General features: G+C 50.4%; 1 pseudogene; it reads left to right on the forward strand.

The window, feature by feature from the left end:
* The first annotated feature begins 9232 nt into the window (after positions 1-9232).
* LOC131560235 (olfactory receptor 14C36-like) lies at positions 9233-10164 on the forward strand (annotated as a pseudogene).
* Positions 10165-16222: the final 6058 nt, after the last annotated feature.

A 16222-nucleotide genomic window follows, 5' to 3' on the forward strand; every position in this document is an offset into this window, starting at 1 on the left:
TTCTCCTCAGATTCCTTGAAGTGTCCACAGTTCCTGTTCCTGCCATTCTTGCTCCTCATATACCTGATTCTTGTGGATTACTACAGTAGATACGTTTAAATCTTTTATCTCAGAAGGTTTTCCTATGGATCCAGTATACTGATTAAATGCCAGGGACCAAGGCCATTCAGCATTACTTTGAATAGAGGTACTCTCAAGTTCTAAAACTTCAGTTATGATTACACACAAAACAATTCTACAAACTAAAATATGAGCTACTCCCGACCGCAATGTACTCATTTTGCCCGAGTAAGTTTTAATCTCAGTTCATTGTCTCCTGGCGTCACTCCTTAAGGGGTTTCTGGGCTTTCTTCAACCGAGAGTGATGAATCCAGGCGTCCTGCTCGTTGATTTTGAGTGCAGTGAAGGTGGTGAGAAGTACTTGCAGTGGTCTCTCCTACTGTGTGGTTCCGAAGTCTTTTCTGTAAGAGACTTAACCTCTACATCATCCCCAGGCTATCTAACTCCCTGCTCCGAGTTCCAGCCACATGTACTCTGAGCTGTTTGCTTAATGCCACCATGTAGGTGAACATTCTGGACATTCCCTTTGTATTCTATATGGTCTTCTAAAAGGCATTCCAAAAGGACTCAGCATTCCTTTAGCTCAAGGTTTAGTTTGAATTTGCAATAGTGCTAGTGGAAGAGCTTGGGCTAGGGTAGATTAACTTCTTGCCCCAGTCTTATTCATTCTCTCCACCTGGCCGCTTGATTGGGGGTGGTATGGGGTGTGAAGTTCCTAATCTATGCCCAGATGGCTACTAATCTGTTGCACTATTTTGGAAATGAAATGTGATTCTTTATCTGAGGATATCGTGGCTGGAACTCTGAAGCGTGGTATTATTTCTTGTAAAAATATTCTGGTCACCTCTTGAGCTTTGACAGTTCTGGTGGGGAATGTTTCTGGCCACCCTGAAAATGTATCTATCAATACCAGTAAGTACTGATACCCCCCTTTCCTTGGGAGTTCTGAAAAGTTGATTTGCCACTGCTGTACAGGCCCATGGCCTCTCCCAGTCTGACCGAGTTTCGGCCGGGGGCTATTTTGGGGTTAGTCTGGAGGCAAGGATCACACTGTCGGCTCACCTGAGTGATACTGGCATATAAATTCCTGACAACGATACAACGATTGTTTCAATCAGATGTGTGTTCTAGAAAGCCTGTGGAAATTACTACTTCAAAGTCAACACTTCATTTCAATGCACTCTGTATCACTGGCAGCCTTGGTCATTTTGACAAAGGAGCCACACTCTATAAAAGGCTTTTAAGTAGTTAGGCCCTAGTGTGTTTTCTAGTGCCCTTCCTTCAGTAGTAACCACGAAAATGGGAAGGGATTACTAGCTCTCTTTCAATGGTATCCCACCCCTTGCAGTTGTACGTTTCTTTTGATTAGTATTATTGTATTATGGCTTACCTTCGAGGAAAATCTGTACCTCACCCTTTGCTGCTTTCTTTGCCTCTCCATCCGCCAGCTCATTTCTTTCCTCCAATTTTCAGCTCACTCTCTGATGTGCCTTAATATGCTTTTTCAGGTAGCTGAACTGCTTCCAGCAGCTGGATTGTCTCTTCTTTCCCTGTGAGGTCAGCAGTCCCCTCTCCTTCCAGATGGCTCCATGTGCATACCTTGAGTCTGTGTAGATGGTTATTCTCCTCCCTCTTGCCCTTTCCAGGGCACGAGTCAGGGCAATTATCTCAGCCTTCTGCGCAGAGGTACCTGTTGGTAAGTGTCCAGACTCTATTACCTCTCTTCAGGTAGTCACTGTGAACTTTGCAATGTCGCTTTCCTGTCAGTGAATCAGGTCTCTGCATCATCTGGAGGAGTGTCCCTTAAGTCTGGGCGGCTGGAGTAGGTAGCTTCAATGGTCTCCAGGCAACTATGGTGTACTGCTTCTCCTTGATTCCACTGAGAAAAGAAGCTGGGTTGACAATATTAGTCACCACTATCTCTACATCGTCTTGCTCTACCATGATGGCCTGGCATTTCAGAAACCTCTGCGGTGAGAGCCAGTGGCCACCCTTTACTTCCAGTACTGCGGACACTGTGTGGGACACTAGCACAGTCATTTTTGTCCCAGGGTAAACTTGCATGCCTCTTGAATATTCAGCACAACTGCTGCTACAGCTCTGAGGCAACCTGGCCATCCTTTGGCTGTTGCATCTAGTTGCTTAGAGAAGTAAGCAACTGCCCTTCAGTATGGGCCCAAGTCCTGAGCCAATATTCCCTGGGCAATTCCTTGCGTGGAAAAATAGAAAGAATGCTTTACTTACATCTGGAAGTTTAAAAGCTGGAGCTGACATGAGGGCACTCTCTAGCTGGCGAAAGGCCCGCGTGCCGTCTTTTGTCCACTGGAGATCTCAGTTTCCATTGGCAATAAGAGCATAGAGGGGTCTGGCGAACAGTCCATAATTATAAACCCACAGCTGGCACTACCCTACCATGCCTAAGAAGGTTCAGAGTTCCTTCGTTGTCTGGGGTTTCAGGGTTTGGCATATGGCTTCCCTGCCTTAAAGTCTGCTGCTCAGCACTCACTTCTTACCCCAGGTAGATTACCTTCTGTTTCACTACCTGTGCCTTTTTCTTTGAGACTCTGCGTCCTTGGAGTCCTAGGAAATTCAAAAGGCTTACCGTCCAGGCTTCTCCTGCTTCCCTCATCCGAGTGGCTACTAGAAGATCGTCCACGTACTGCAACAGCCTCCTTTCCTCTTGTGAGCTTCCTGGGACTCTGGGTCTTTGCAAGCTGTTCTCCAATCGGAGTGGGGAATCTTGAAGCCTTCAGGCACACGGAGTATTTGAGCTGTGTTTGAATGCAAAAATTTTCTGGCTGGCTTCGTGGATAGGGAGGCAAAAGAAGGCATCTTTTAGGCCTAAAACAGTGAACCAGGTTAGCTCAGGTGTTAAACAAGTTAGTAAAGTATATGGATTTGCTACCACAGGGTATAAATTCTGTGTCATCTTATTAACAGCCCTTAATCCAGTTCTATCAGTTATTGGGCTGATTCCTTCCTTATCTTCCTTGTGAGGGTACTACTCAGTTCTCACTAGTTGTGTTCTTTCCTTAAGCTTGATGCTCATGGGGCAGCATCTTTCACTCTCCCTGGTACAGCAGAGGCCCATACCCTTGAAAACACTTATTTACTTATTCTAATATCTCCTTACTAATGTCTTTAATTTCAGTGTCTGTTAATGTTAAGCCTAACCTCTTTATATCATTTGCCTCCAGAGTAACCTTTCTCATTTGAGAATGTTTAGCAAATTGAGCGAATTGTACAAAAGCTTTTAGGTACACATAGTACACATGTTACTTTAAAGGTTTGCACAAGTATGCCTTCTCAGACTAGCCAGTTGTTGTTCATTCCCCACACTACAACATAAACATTCTCCACAGGTACTAAAGCTTTATTAAAACTGAATATATGACCCTTGTGTCGACAAAAATTCTTCCCTTTTGGGGAGGTCATCTTTACCCTTCCTCCCTTACTTTGGGAGGAGCCTTTAGCAAATCATATATACTCATTTTGTGAACTGTGATTGCTTTGCATTTCAGCATGATAATCCTTGCCTGATTTCATACGTTGCTGTCTTATGCTGCATGCTGAACAACATGTTTGATTTGCTTTCTCTTTGCCTTGTTTTCCTTTTTCAAGGGCCAAGACCAGAGGGCGGTCTGATCTTACAGTCTCTTTGCCATTCTGGGTGATTTCTTAAAACAAAAAGACATTTCAGCATACAAAAACTCTATCCCATTTATCCTCCTATTTTAAAACAGTACTAACAGCAATGAAGTATTATAAATCTTTTTATTTTCTGAGCTGCTCCTACTGGCAGCCTTCTCCCAGTGAGCCCCTCCCAAAAGGGGCTAATTTAGGAACCTCTTTGCTCTGGTCAGTTCTCATTATCTCTTTCTCCCTGCCCTATCTCACTTCCACTCAAACCTCTTTTCACAGACCTTCACAGTAGTTTCTCAGTTTTCCTCCCACACACACACAGCTCCAGGTGGCAGATATCAGATGTGATTCCTACACACACAAGCTCTAAGACCTTAGGTTCTGATCAGAAACCTCTAATTTGCACTCGGGGCTTGTGCCCTGACGCTTATTATAACAGCAATACCTGCGTTTCTCACAAACACTGCGCTGCAATAATACTTGCACATCCAGCTTTTGCCCACAGGTCATTCCCGTGTTCCCTGGGGAGACAGGGCAGCCAGAGCTGTCCCTGTGCCCAGGGGACAGCCACTGTCACCTCATGCAGCGTGCCAGCCTCTCGATGCACCAAAGGCTCCCCGAAATTGCCCGCAAAGGCAGGCTATTCTGTTTGTTACAGAGAACTTTAAATCCCTACAGCAGATTGCTTCCAGTCCAGACTTACTGCAGTACCAGCTGAAGTCTCATAAATCTCATGTCTCATTAACTAATTCATCTCATTCATCTCTTCTATATAAACTCTGTTTTACAAAATATCAGTCTTTTCTAGTTCTCTTCTTGCACAATCTAATTAAGCGCTGTGCCTACTTACACTTGTTTTACTGCTTTGCAAAAAGGCTGTGCTAGTCACAGCCAAAACTCTGATATGCCCACAGACACACACACCCCCACCTCCCCTTTATCTAAAATTCACTAGAGCCAAGGCTTGAATTGCTGTGAGGGGGAGAATTCTTGGAATTCCTTTAACTCGCTTTATCGTAGTTAAGCATAAATCACCGTACTATAGTTCTCCTATGTAAAATGCTACTCTTGTTGCAAACAAAATCTTAAAATCTCCACAAACACTACTATACAATCTGAGAATCAAATTACCACAATGCAGTGGAAGAAAATCACCACACAAAATCACTGGGAAAGGGCATATTTCTCAAAGTGCTCACTTTTCTCAACACAACACAGCATACCATAATTCGGCATTTACTCACATCAATTTTCCTGGACACAATCAGAATAACAGCACACAGTCTAGAGATCAAGTCCAAACATCCAAGGCAAAGGAACTCTCTGAGCTCATACTCACGGTTAGAATGTACCAAATCTACACAAATCACTACATTTAAACACAATCACTGTCGTTCCTCCACTCGCTTCTCTGCGGGGGCACTTCTCTCCCTGCCCCCACAACCTGCTGCAGCCGGCGCCTCAGGCCTCACTCGGCTGCTTCAAACACGGGTAGTACTGACCCCCCCCCCCCCCCGCACTGTAGGGCCCTGTAGATCTACTCTCTTTTATATACCATACACTTATACACTTGCACGATTAGAAACACAGTGCACTGACCACACAATGCATTGACCATACAGCGACACAGTGCCCGGACATCACACACACACACAAACAAAACACACACGGGCTCAGCAGTTCTGCTCTATCAGAACGATGAACCCCCAACACACACATACACAGGTTCACCCAGCTCACCCCAGAGCTGCTGGCGGTTCCACTCTATCAGAACGATGAACCCCGTCTCAAATACAGCTGCTCCATCAGCTGAACCCAGACGTCTCTGGGTGGTTTACTCCCTTGCTCTCCTTTCCCTCCCCCAGGGGCCCCTCAGTACATACCGTATCTTCCTCCGCAGGCCAGCAGGTCCTTGTCTGTCCTTGCAGGTGGCAAGTTGAGACGAGTGGAGCCCCACCAGGAAAAAAATCCTAGGGCGCGCCTTGGAGGTCCGTCTATCCCCCCTGCCCCTGCAGGGACAGAGAACTCCCGGCTGGCTCGCCATAATGTTTTGCAGAGACAAGAAGAAACGTCACAACTTTGTAAAAATTGTAAAGCCCGCTATGCTTTTATTACGATGCGCGCCGGACGCAAGTCCCCCAAAAAGGCATGCGTACCTCTGAAGACCTCGGGTCTTCTTTTATCCCCCTTCCAAATGCATATGCATACAGTTTCACAATAGGTTCATACATATTCATTCCGCGTGACATTTAGCACCAGTTCTTCTTTATCAAAGGAATTTCTAAGTCGGGGGCAAATCGACCTTGTGGTCTTTTCTGTTTTTCTTTCTCTGTCTCCTTGCTGTCTCGGCATGCGAGTTTTTCCTTCAGCTTTGGCCTCACAGACTTTTCACCTTTCTTAGACACTTCACCTAATTCAGAATGGATCTTTACTCTGTCTCACCTTTATCATGGTATACCATGATAACTTATCCTTTGGGGCTCAGTAATCTAAAGATTTATGGAATGTCTTATGGATACGCCTTAGTTACCCTTAATGATCCCTTTTTTCCTCTAAAAATAAAAATTACATCAGGTTAGTTATAATTTCACGCATGAATTTCTTAAAAAAGAAGCACCATAAGACTGCAGGACAAAGTCACTTCCCAGTTGTCCTCTTCAGTTATGTTTCAAGCTTCCAGAACAATAGTTGTATTGAAAAACACATGTATTCTAAATTTCCCTTCCTGGAGTGCTATGGTCAAGAATTCCAATGCCTAAAATGATTCCTAATTATTTTTACCTTTGTATTAGATATTACACACAAAGAAGGGCAGTCTTCTATTCAGAAAGGTCAGTTTCATTATAAAGAAAACCACCAAAGCATAGTATACGGACTTATGATCCTATATATTCAGAAAAAAAGGATGAGAATTTATGTTTTGGTGTTCTGTAGCCATCCATATGGACAACATTTCAATCTGCCAAGGTATGTGGCCAAAATGTAGAGGGGCACCTGTTCCCAGAGCCTGCAGGGACAGAGGCGCAGGGCAGGGACACCGTGGGACAGCCTGGGCTGCACAGGGCACAGGCATGTGCAGCAGCTGCAAGACAGCCCTGGCAGAGCCAACTTGGGCAGCACTTTGGCCATGGCTGCTGGCCCCGGGCCTGAGGCAGGAGCAGGAGACAAGTGACCCTTGCAGGCCTGGGGCCTCATTGCCTCCTTGTCCCTGCTCAGCAGCCTGGCAGGGCCCACCCCATGCTCCTGCCCTTGCCATTGCACAGCCCCACATGCCAGTGCCCATCCTGGGAAGAGCCCTGAGCAAGGAGGGAGGGACAGCATCTGCCTGGCCAGGGGCTGGGGCTCAGGCGTTGGCCATTGGCATTCCTGAAACACATCCAGGTTTTCTCAGCACCAGAGACACCTTTGCCTTGTTTGTCCCCAGCTGTCATTACTGCCTCCAGCGTTCTGCTCTGACTGGAACCTGGGGACACTTTCTCAGTCGGGTCTCTCAGTGAGACCCATTAAAACTTCAAGAAACTTCAGAGTTTCAATTTAATTTTGAGTTCTTGAGAAGTTTTATGAACACCCTCTTAGGCACTGAGTCTGATGTAAACAACACCAAATCCCCTAGAGGCTCATTGAAGTCCTTGTGCTGTGTCTGTGCTGCTGAGCTTTAAAGGAGCAGCTCTTCCCAGGGCCAGCTCCTCTCCCAGTCCAGCAGGGCTGAGGGCTCTGCCTGCAGGCACTGAGGGGACAGGAGCCAGACAGAGACAGGCTGAAGGCAATCAAGATTAGGAAGACATTGAGCTGAGACTTCACTTGGGGAAACATCTCCACAATCCTCTACGTGGTGAGTTTTCTGTGGCAGAGGAGGAGGAGGAGGAGGATGTGTTGCAGAGTGGGGCTGCCGGGGGCACCGTCAGAGGGACAGGGCAGGACGGCTCCTGCTGCCAGGGACGGCTGCAGGGGGTGAAGCTGGGGCTGCAGCCAGGGCTGCTCTGAGATGCAGCTCATGCCCAGCTCATTTCTGAGGGGACTTTTCATGAACTCATTTAGGGCAGGAGTTTCCTGCTTGGGTCTCTGCTTTCCAGAATCTGTGCTCCCATTTTTGCCTGGCTCAGTTTGGGGGCAATAGAAACTCAGCTGTGCAGTGCACAGCAGGGGCTGAGACTCCTAAACCATCACAGTGAGGATTCCTGGGAACCTCAGCAAGTGTCTGCACCTGCCCAGCCTCCAGATCCATGCAGCATCACCTTTCCGTGGTGCCCAGGCTGGGGGAGCTGTTCTTTAATCCCTGCAGGGCCGAGCAGCTGCAGGGCAGAGCTGGCCCAGGGGCTGGGCTGGGCTCTGGCAGCTCTGGCAGAGAAGGAGCCTGGGGCCACAGGAGCAGCTGGGGCTGGGACAGCTCCAGCAGCAGAGCTGTGGGAAAGGGAGGGACGGCGGCAGTGCTGCGGGAAGCCCTGCTGCAGGGCAGATGTGGCACCTGCCAGGCCTGCCCTGCAGGGCAGACACTGCCCTGAGCAGCACAGCTCTTGTGTCCCCTCGCAGCCAGCACAGCCCTCAGCCCGGGGGCTCAGGGCCCTCAGTCCCTCCTGGGCGGGCAGAGCAGCCCCAGAGATGAAGGGCATCTCTGTGGCCATTTGCCCATTCCCTACTGACCAGGGCCTGAGGGCCACTGTCCTGCCCTGCTGCTGCCTGGCAGGGGCTGGGCAGGGCTAGCCAGGGAATGGCTTTTCCTCAGGCCCGGCTCTCTCTTTCTCCTTGCCTTGCCCAGGTGCTGCTGGCATTGCTGAGGGGCTCTCTGCAATGGCAGTTCCAGCTGCAGGGCCAGGCCCAGCCCTTGGGCTCCTCCTGTGCAGGCTGAGCACAGCAATGGGGTGTCCCAGCTCCCAGTGCCCAGGGAGCTCTGGGAAGGGCAGCCTGGGAGGCTGGCAATGAGCCCACTCTCCTGACTCTGGGAAAGGCAGGAGCCACTTTGTGTGCCAGGGATCCCTCTGCTCTCAGCTGTGTCTCCTGGCTGTCCAGGGTAACACGGGAGTGGATCTCAGAAAGGTGCAAGTCCAGGGCAGCTGGAACAGTAGAGAGGGACAGAGCAGCTCCCCTCAGTCTGTACTAAGCCTCAGACAATCCTCCTGCCTCCCTGGACTCTCTGTTCTCCCCAGGTGCAGCTAAACCCCTTTTTCTGCCTCCTGCAATCCCCATCCCTTCACACAGGCAGCTCCTCTGCTCCAGGAGAACATTCCTTGTCCAAGTTCACACACAAGGACTTGCCCCTGCCCTCACTGTTCCCCTGCACTGACTGGAGGGTTAGGGCTGACTCTCAGGTGTCCTGCAGGCCAAGGTCCAGCTCCTCACACAGTATTGGCCAGCAACAATCAGGGCTCCAGCAACAGAGTTGAAGGAAGGTCCCCTAGACACAGACAACAGGGAGGTGTTTAGTGGCAGGAAAGTGTTTGTGAGAAACTGCTTTGATTTTTATGTGAGAAATCTTTCCTCCATTGCCCTGTGTTTTCCCCATTCTGTAGGTTGAAATGTGCAGCCACAGCAAATGTCCAACAGCAGCTCCATCAGGCACTTCCTCCTGCTGGCATTGGCAGACACGTGGCAGCTGCAGCTCCTGCACTTCTGCCTCTTGCTAGGCATCTCCCTGGCTGCCCTCCTGGGCAACGGCCTCATCATCAGCGCCATAGCCTGCGGCCACCACCTGCACACGCCCATGTTCTTCTTCCTGCTCAACCTGGCCCTCAGCGACCTGGGCTCCATCTGCACCACTGTCCCCAAAGCCATGCACAATTCCCTCTGGGACACTAGGGACATCTCCTATGAAGGATGTGCTGCTCAGGTCTTTTTCATAATGGTCTTCATCTCAGCAGGGTATTTCCTCCTGACAATCATGTGCTACGACTGCTATGTGTCCATCTGCAAACCCCTGCACTACGGGACCCTCCTGGGCAGCAGAGCTTGTGCCCACATGGCAGCAGCTGCCTGGGCCTGTGGCTTTCTCAATGCTCTGCTGCACACAGCCAATACATTTTCCCTGCCCCTGTGCCATGGCAATGCCCTGGACCAGTTCTTCTGTGAAGTTCCCCAGATCCTCAAGCTCTCCTGCTCACTATCTTACCTCAGGGAACTTGGGCTACTTGCTGTTAGTGTCAGTTTATCATGTGGCTGTTTTGTGTTCATTGTTTTCTCTTATGTGCAGATCTTCAGGGCTGTGCTGAGGATCCCCTCTGAGCAGGGACGGCACAAAGCTTTTTCCACCTGCCTCCCTCACCTGGCTGTGGTCTCCCTGTTTGTCACCACTGCCTTTTTGCCTACCTGAAGCCCCCCTCCATCTCTTCCCCATCCCTGGATCTGGCCCTGTCAGTTCTGTACTCGGTGGTGCCTCCAGCCCTGAACCCCCTCATCTACAGCCTGAGGAACCAGGAGCTCAAGGCTGCAGTGTGGAGAATGATGAGTGGACAATTTAGGAAACATTAAATTGGTTGCTCATTTCTGCATATTTCTTGTCATAAAAGTAATTTTTGATACTTCTTGTTGGATTGGTTAGTTTTTACTCTGTTTTCATTTTTTAATATTCTCCCTAAACCAAGGCCACTGTTTCTGCCATTTCTCACTTTGTTTCTTCAAATTTCACTGTGTCCCCAGACTGTGTCATTGAGGGGCTTTGCTGTCGATGGCTTTAAAGGAACTAAAAGATCTCCTACAAAGTTTTCTGCAGAGATGCCCTTGTGTTGCCTTCTCTGGAGCTGCAGCAACAATGTCTGTGTGCAGAGCTGGGGCGAGATCAGTGCTGGCCCAGCAGCTGTGCCCAGCAGCAGCAGCAGCACTTGGTGTTGCCAGCTGCTGCCGTGGCCCTGCCCCGCTGCCCTGGTGGCCCTGGTGTTGCTGTAGGGCCTGAGTGCTCTCAGGGCCGGGCACAGCCCTGGGGGTGGCAGTGCTGGGGCTGCAGCAGGGACAGGCCATGGGCACTGCTGGGGCAGCGCTGACGCCTCAGTCCAGGGCCTGGGGGCTCCAGGCTCCTTGCCCAGGCTCTCTCAAGAACATGCCCAGGCCAATGATCAGCACAGAAAAGCTCTGTGAGCAGCCCCAGGCTGGCCATGGGCAGGCTGGGGGCAAACAGCATGGCTGGGGCTCTGCAAGGGCCCTGGGGCAGATGGGAAGGAGCAGCAGAGCAGGGGCTGACCCATCCCCAGTGCGCTGCACAGCCCAGGGCAGCGTTCCAGAGTGTCCTCATGGAGCTGCCTACAGCATCCCCCCTCTGCAGCCCTGGCCTCTCCCCGAGCTCACACAGGTGCCCCATCCTTGCAGGCACAGACACGGCAGCACTGGCTAAGCAGCCCCTGTTTGCATTGCACAGAGCAGGGGGAGCACCCCCATGCTGTTGCTGTGGGGACATGAACCTGAGGGAGCACAAATGCCATCAGCCCCTGGGGCCAGCAAGGGCTGGGGGACACCAGGGAAACCACTCAGCTTTGTCCTGGCCTCTGCACTCAGCCAGAAAGTTTGTTCCCATCAGCTGGGAGTTTCCTGTCCCAATGCAGACGCTGTTGCTCAGAGCCAGGGCTGCCTGGCAGCCACCCCCAAACTGCCCTCAGCATTTCCTTTGTCCCACCTTTGCTTTCTTTACTCTTTCCCTGATATAAATTTCTTGCTCTCGTGCACCCCTGTTTCCTCCCCTGCAAACAGCCCATCCCTGTTTGCCCTTTCCTCTCTTGCCCCACTCCCCATTGCAGTTCCTGACTTGGCACCATGGGAACATCCCTTGGGCAGCAGGATCATCCTACAAGTGCTGCAGGAATTGTCTGCAGGCTCTTGCAGTCCCTTGTGCTGCTCCCTTGCCAGAGGCACCCCAGGCCAGGGAGGCACATCTGGGCTGCTGTGTCTGGCTCTGGGGCTCCCTGTTCTGGGCAATGAGGAGGAGCTGCAGAGGCTCTGCAGGACTGACAGGATGGGCTTTGGGGCTGGCAGGAGAAGCTGAGGGACCTGGGCTGCTGGAGCTTCTGAATAGGAGGCCTAGGGCTCCTCCTGCAACTGCTCCAAGGGTGGTTTCAGAGAATCCCAGAATCAGCAAGGTTGGAAAAACCTTGGAGATCATCAAGTCCAACCTTTCCCCTGACACTGCCTTGTCTCCCCTGAGCCTCCTCTTCTCCAGGATAAACAATCCCAGCTCCCTCAGCCGCTCCTCACAGGACTTGTGCTCCAGACCCCTCACCAGCCTTGTTGCCCTTCTCTGGACACGCTCCAGCCCCTCCATGTCCTTTCTAAATTGGGGGCCCAGAACTGGACACAGCACTCAAGGTGCTGAGAACAGGGGAAGAATCACTGCCCTGCTCCTGCTGGCCACACCATTCCTGATCCATAGGAGTGCTAGGGTTTGGATGAGGGAAATAGTGGGGAGGGGGTGGGTACAGAGTGTGATTGATTGTCAGCCATGAAGTGTCTTGATTTTCATACATATTCAGGCTGTAGTAGAAGGTTCTCTGGGTCAATATCAATTGGACATTGCTGATATCAATCTATATGCAAGAATAGAAAACAGGAAAAAACAGTTCACTTTGCATTTTTTCCAATACAATATATTAACTTTGAATTAACTTCTAAAGTCTGTCTAATTAACCACAGAAGATTTGAAAACTTAATTTTTTCTCAAGGACTTGTCTTGTTCAGGTGTTTTGTACAAATGTTTTGTGATTTTCTCACTAAATTCCTGAAATAAAGAGCTCAAGATAGAAGAGGCCTCTGGAAGAGTAAAATTCATCAACAACCTCCAAGTGGCTGAGGATCCATCTCCATCAGAGCAGCAATGAACAGAAATGGGCAAAGCTTTGTGGCTGCCCCAGCTTTGGGATGGGCCCTGGGCCTGGAGCAGGAGCAGCTCTTGAGGGCCCCAAGGCCGGGGCTCTTGTGCTGCCCTGGGTGGATGGGATGGCAGCAGGGGCTGCAGAGCTCTCAGCACCTCAGCCCAAGGGGAGCAGGGCAGCCAGGGAGCCTCCTTTGGCCTTGGCCAAGCACCTTCCCCCATGGCTGGGGCTGAGTCCTGTGGCAGCTGCAGCTGCTGCTGTGCCCTTGCCAGGGGCTGAGGCTGTGGGGCCAGTGCCCAGAGCAGCCTGGCCTGAGCAGAGCTGTGGGGCCAGAACCGGCTGGGCAGGGCTGAGGAGAGGCCCTTGGTGCTGCCCAGAGCTCAGGGCAGCTGGCAGAGCTTGCAGGGAGCTGGGCTGGGCTCAGAGAGCCTGGCCCAGAAACCATCAGTGTCCATCTCAGCCTGGCTGAGCGTGCAGGGGCAGGACTCAGGCCAGGCCTTGGGGCAGGGCCAGTGCCTGTGCAAGGCATTGCAAACAGGCAAGTGCCCTAGAGAGGAGGCTGCTCTGTGCCCACCCAACTGATTGGTTTCATGCTGTGAGCTGCAGGAAGTTGCCCAATCATTCTGAAGTTAAAATAAATATATCATTAATCATAATTTTAATTGTGTTTGTATCTATGACAGAATTATCGTATGTCTTTGTCTAAAACTGTTCCTGTACAGAAATCCCTGGGGGATGGTGGACATGTCAGATGCTGCTGGGACATCACAGTGAGCTGAGGGAAGAGCTGTGATCGTTATTAAACTGTTCAAATGTTCAACTTGTGTTTGTTGCCAAGAAACCTTTCTGTACCTCTGAGTGTCACCAGTGCCTGAGCCCAAAGGACACAAACCTGATGAGCTGTGGTTCCCACTGCAGGGGCACTTGGACCTTGGCTCTGCACAGGAGAGCTCTTCATCCCCTTTCTCTCTTTTCCTCCCTCTGGCCATGGAGGGAGCTCCTGACTTCAGCCTGTGACTCGTGTGTGCAAAGAGCAAATCTGGGCAGAATCAGGGCAGGGAGAGTTCGGGGGACCTTGGGATCTGTGCTGGGCACAGAAGTTGTGTTTTCTATTTCTCTGAGACTGTGTGCTGTGGAAAGTGGATTTAATATCCAGCAGAGGAATGACTTTTGCATTTGATGGAGCTGTGCCTTCCTTGGCTTTGTTGGCTGACAATAAATGTCTGTGTCTTGGGCAGCTCCTTCTCCAAGGAAAGCAGGTGTGAGTGGGACCAAGGAGCTGAAAGCTGCAGGTGCAGCCTGGGCTGGAGGGAGCTCAGATCTGCACAAGGCTGCTCTGAGTGCCAGGGCTTGGATGGGGGAAATGGTAGGATGTGGGTAGGGACAGAGTCTGATTGATTGTCAGCCATGAAGGGTCTTGATTTTCATATCTATTCAAACTGCATGAGGAGGTACTTGGATTCAGTGACAATAGGAGACTGCATATATCAATTTATGAACAGGAAAACAAAACTAAACAAGACCTAAAAAATCTATTCTCACTGTTTTTTTAAATATCATGTATTCACTTTGAATACACTACTGAGATCTACTTAACCACAAAAGATTTGGAAATTAAATCAGAATATTCCCAGAGGCTTGGCTTGTTCAGCTGTTCTCAATGTTAATGAGCCCTGGGACACTGAATTCCCGAACTGAAGAGCTGAAGGCTGAACAAGCCTCTGCAGCAGGAAAATTCAGCAGCAGCCTCTAAGCTGCTGAGGATGTCAGCAGCCCCCACTGAGGCCATCCCTGCCCAGAGACCGTGGGGGAATGGGCAGACAAGGAGAGCATCCCTGGGGCTGGGGCAGCACAACTCAGAGGCATCAGCGGTTCCAGCTGGGAAATGGAGTGTGGAATGTGGCTGGGAAAGCCCTGCCTGGGCTGGGCCAAGCAGGACAGACAAGCCTGACCCCCATTCCCCAAACAAGTCTCTCAAGGAGACATTTAAAAGGAATTCGAGTTGTTTGTGTCTTCTGAGCTGGACTCCCTGGAGAAATACTAACAAGAGATTCTCAGGAGCTCAAAACAGCAAACTGGACTTTACTGGGAAATTTAGAAGATGAGAGAAGCTTTCACAAAAGGTTTAGTAGGACATTCAGTCAAAAAAAAAAAAATAAAAACACTTCTCAAAGAATGAATTTGGCCCATTCAATCTCACAACCTCTAAGCCTTTTCAATTTTAGGTTAATCAAAATTTGCAAGAAGAGGGAATTAGAAAGAGAGAAAGACAAATAAGATACAGAGAAGCACACACAGAGCTACCAACTCCTGGATTCCAGCACTGCTCACATAGAAATTCCAAGAGGAGGTAGGGTCAAGATGTGTGCTTGCCTTGTGATCAGCCTTAAATACCCCTTGGTCTCCCTGGGCCCTTCCCCCAGGTGGGACTTGGGCTCATTTGGTCCCTCAGGATCTGGGCTGGGGGCTCCAGCGTTGGCTGTGGAGCATTGCCTGTGCTGTGCCAGGGACTGGCAGACACTGCTGGGCTGGGATAGAGGCTCTGGTGGGACTGGGGTTCCAGGGCAGGGCAGGGCTGGGGTTCCAGGGCAGGGCCAGAGCTGGACCTGCCCCTTCCTCCTTCACACACAAAATGTTTTGAGCCAACAATCTCCTCCAGTCTGTCACAACAGGGAATGTTGGATGTGGAATCCAAATTTGGCCATGGGCACCTTGATGAGAAGGACAGTTCTTTTCCATAGCACAGAGCCCCAGTGTTTGGAGGGCAGGTGAGAGCCTCACTAGGCCAAGGCCAGCCAGACTTGTCAGGAATGGCAGATTTTGTCTAGGAGCACTCTTTGGATTTAGGGAATTTTGAGGTGGAACCCAATCTCGGCCATGGGTGCCTGGAGCAACTGGCAGTGACTGAGTCTACACTGGGGGCAACTGGGATTGACTGGGACCATGCTGGGGGAGACTGGGATCAGAGTGGACTAATACTGGGATCATACTTGGAGTGACTGGGTCTATGCTAGGGGCCACTGAGAGCAACTGGGGTCAGACTGGGAGCAGCTAGGACCATGCTGGGAGTAACTGGGATCAGACTGGCTTCAGCCTAGGACCATACTGGGAGTGACCATACTGGGATCATACTGGGAGGAAATGGCACCACTCTGATGCTGACTGTGGTCATTCTGGAATGATACTGGAAGTGAATAGGAGAGGGCAGAGGGCAACTGGGACCATGCTGGGGCCACTGGGATATACAGGAAGTGACTGGAATCATGCTGGAGGTGACTGGGAGTGGTTATGAGCAACTGGAATCATGCTGGAAGCTACTGGGAGCAACTGGGAGTGAATGAAAACACACCGGGGGCAACTGGGATATACTGGGAGAGACCAGAAGTGACTGGGATCACAGAGGAAGCATAAAGTAAGTTAGTGGAAGAATACTGGGAGTATCTGGAAGTGACTTGAATCATACTGGGAGTGACTGGAATCGTACTGGGTAACTTAGAATGACTGGGACCATACTGGGGGCGAATGGCACCATACTGAAAGTGACTGGGTTCATACTGGAATCATACTGGGAGGGACTGGAAACATACTGGGAGTGCCTGGAACTATAGTAGGGGTGAATGGGAACACCTGGGACCATGCTGGGATCATACTGGGAGTGACTGGGATGATAATGGGATCATACTGAGTGTAACTGGAAGTGACTGGGAGCATCCTGGGGGTGACTGGGAGCCACA

The sequence above is a fragment of the Ammospiza caudacuta genome, chromosome 7, assembly GCF_027887145.1.
Source record: "Ammospiza caudacuta isolate bAmmCau1 chromosome 7, bAmmCau1.pri, whole genome shotgun sequence".
NCBI classification, from domain to species: domain Eukaryota; kingdom Metazoa; phylum Chordata; class Aves; order Passeriformes; family Passerellidae; genus Ammospiza; species Ammospiza caudacuta.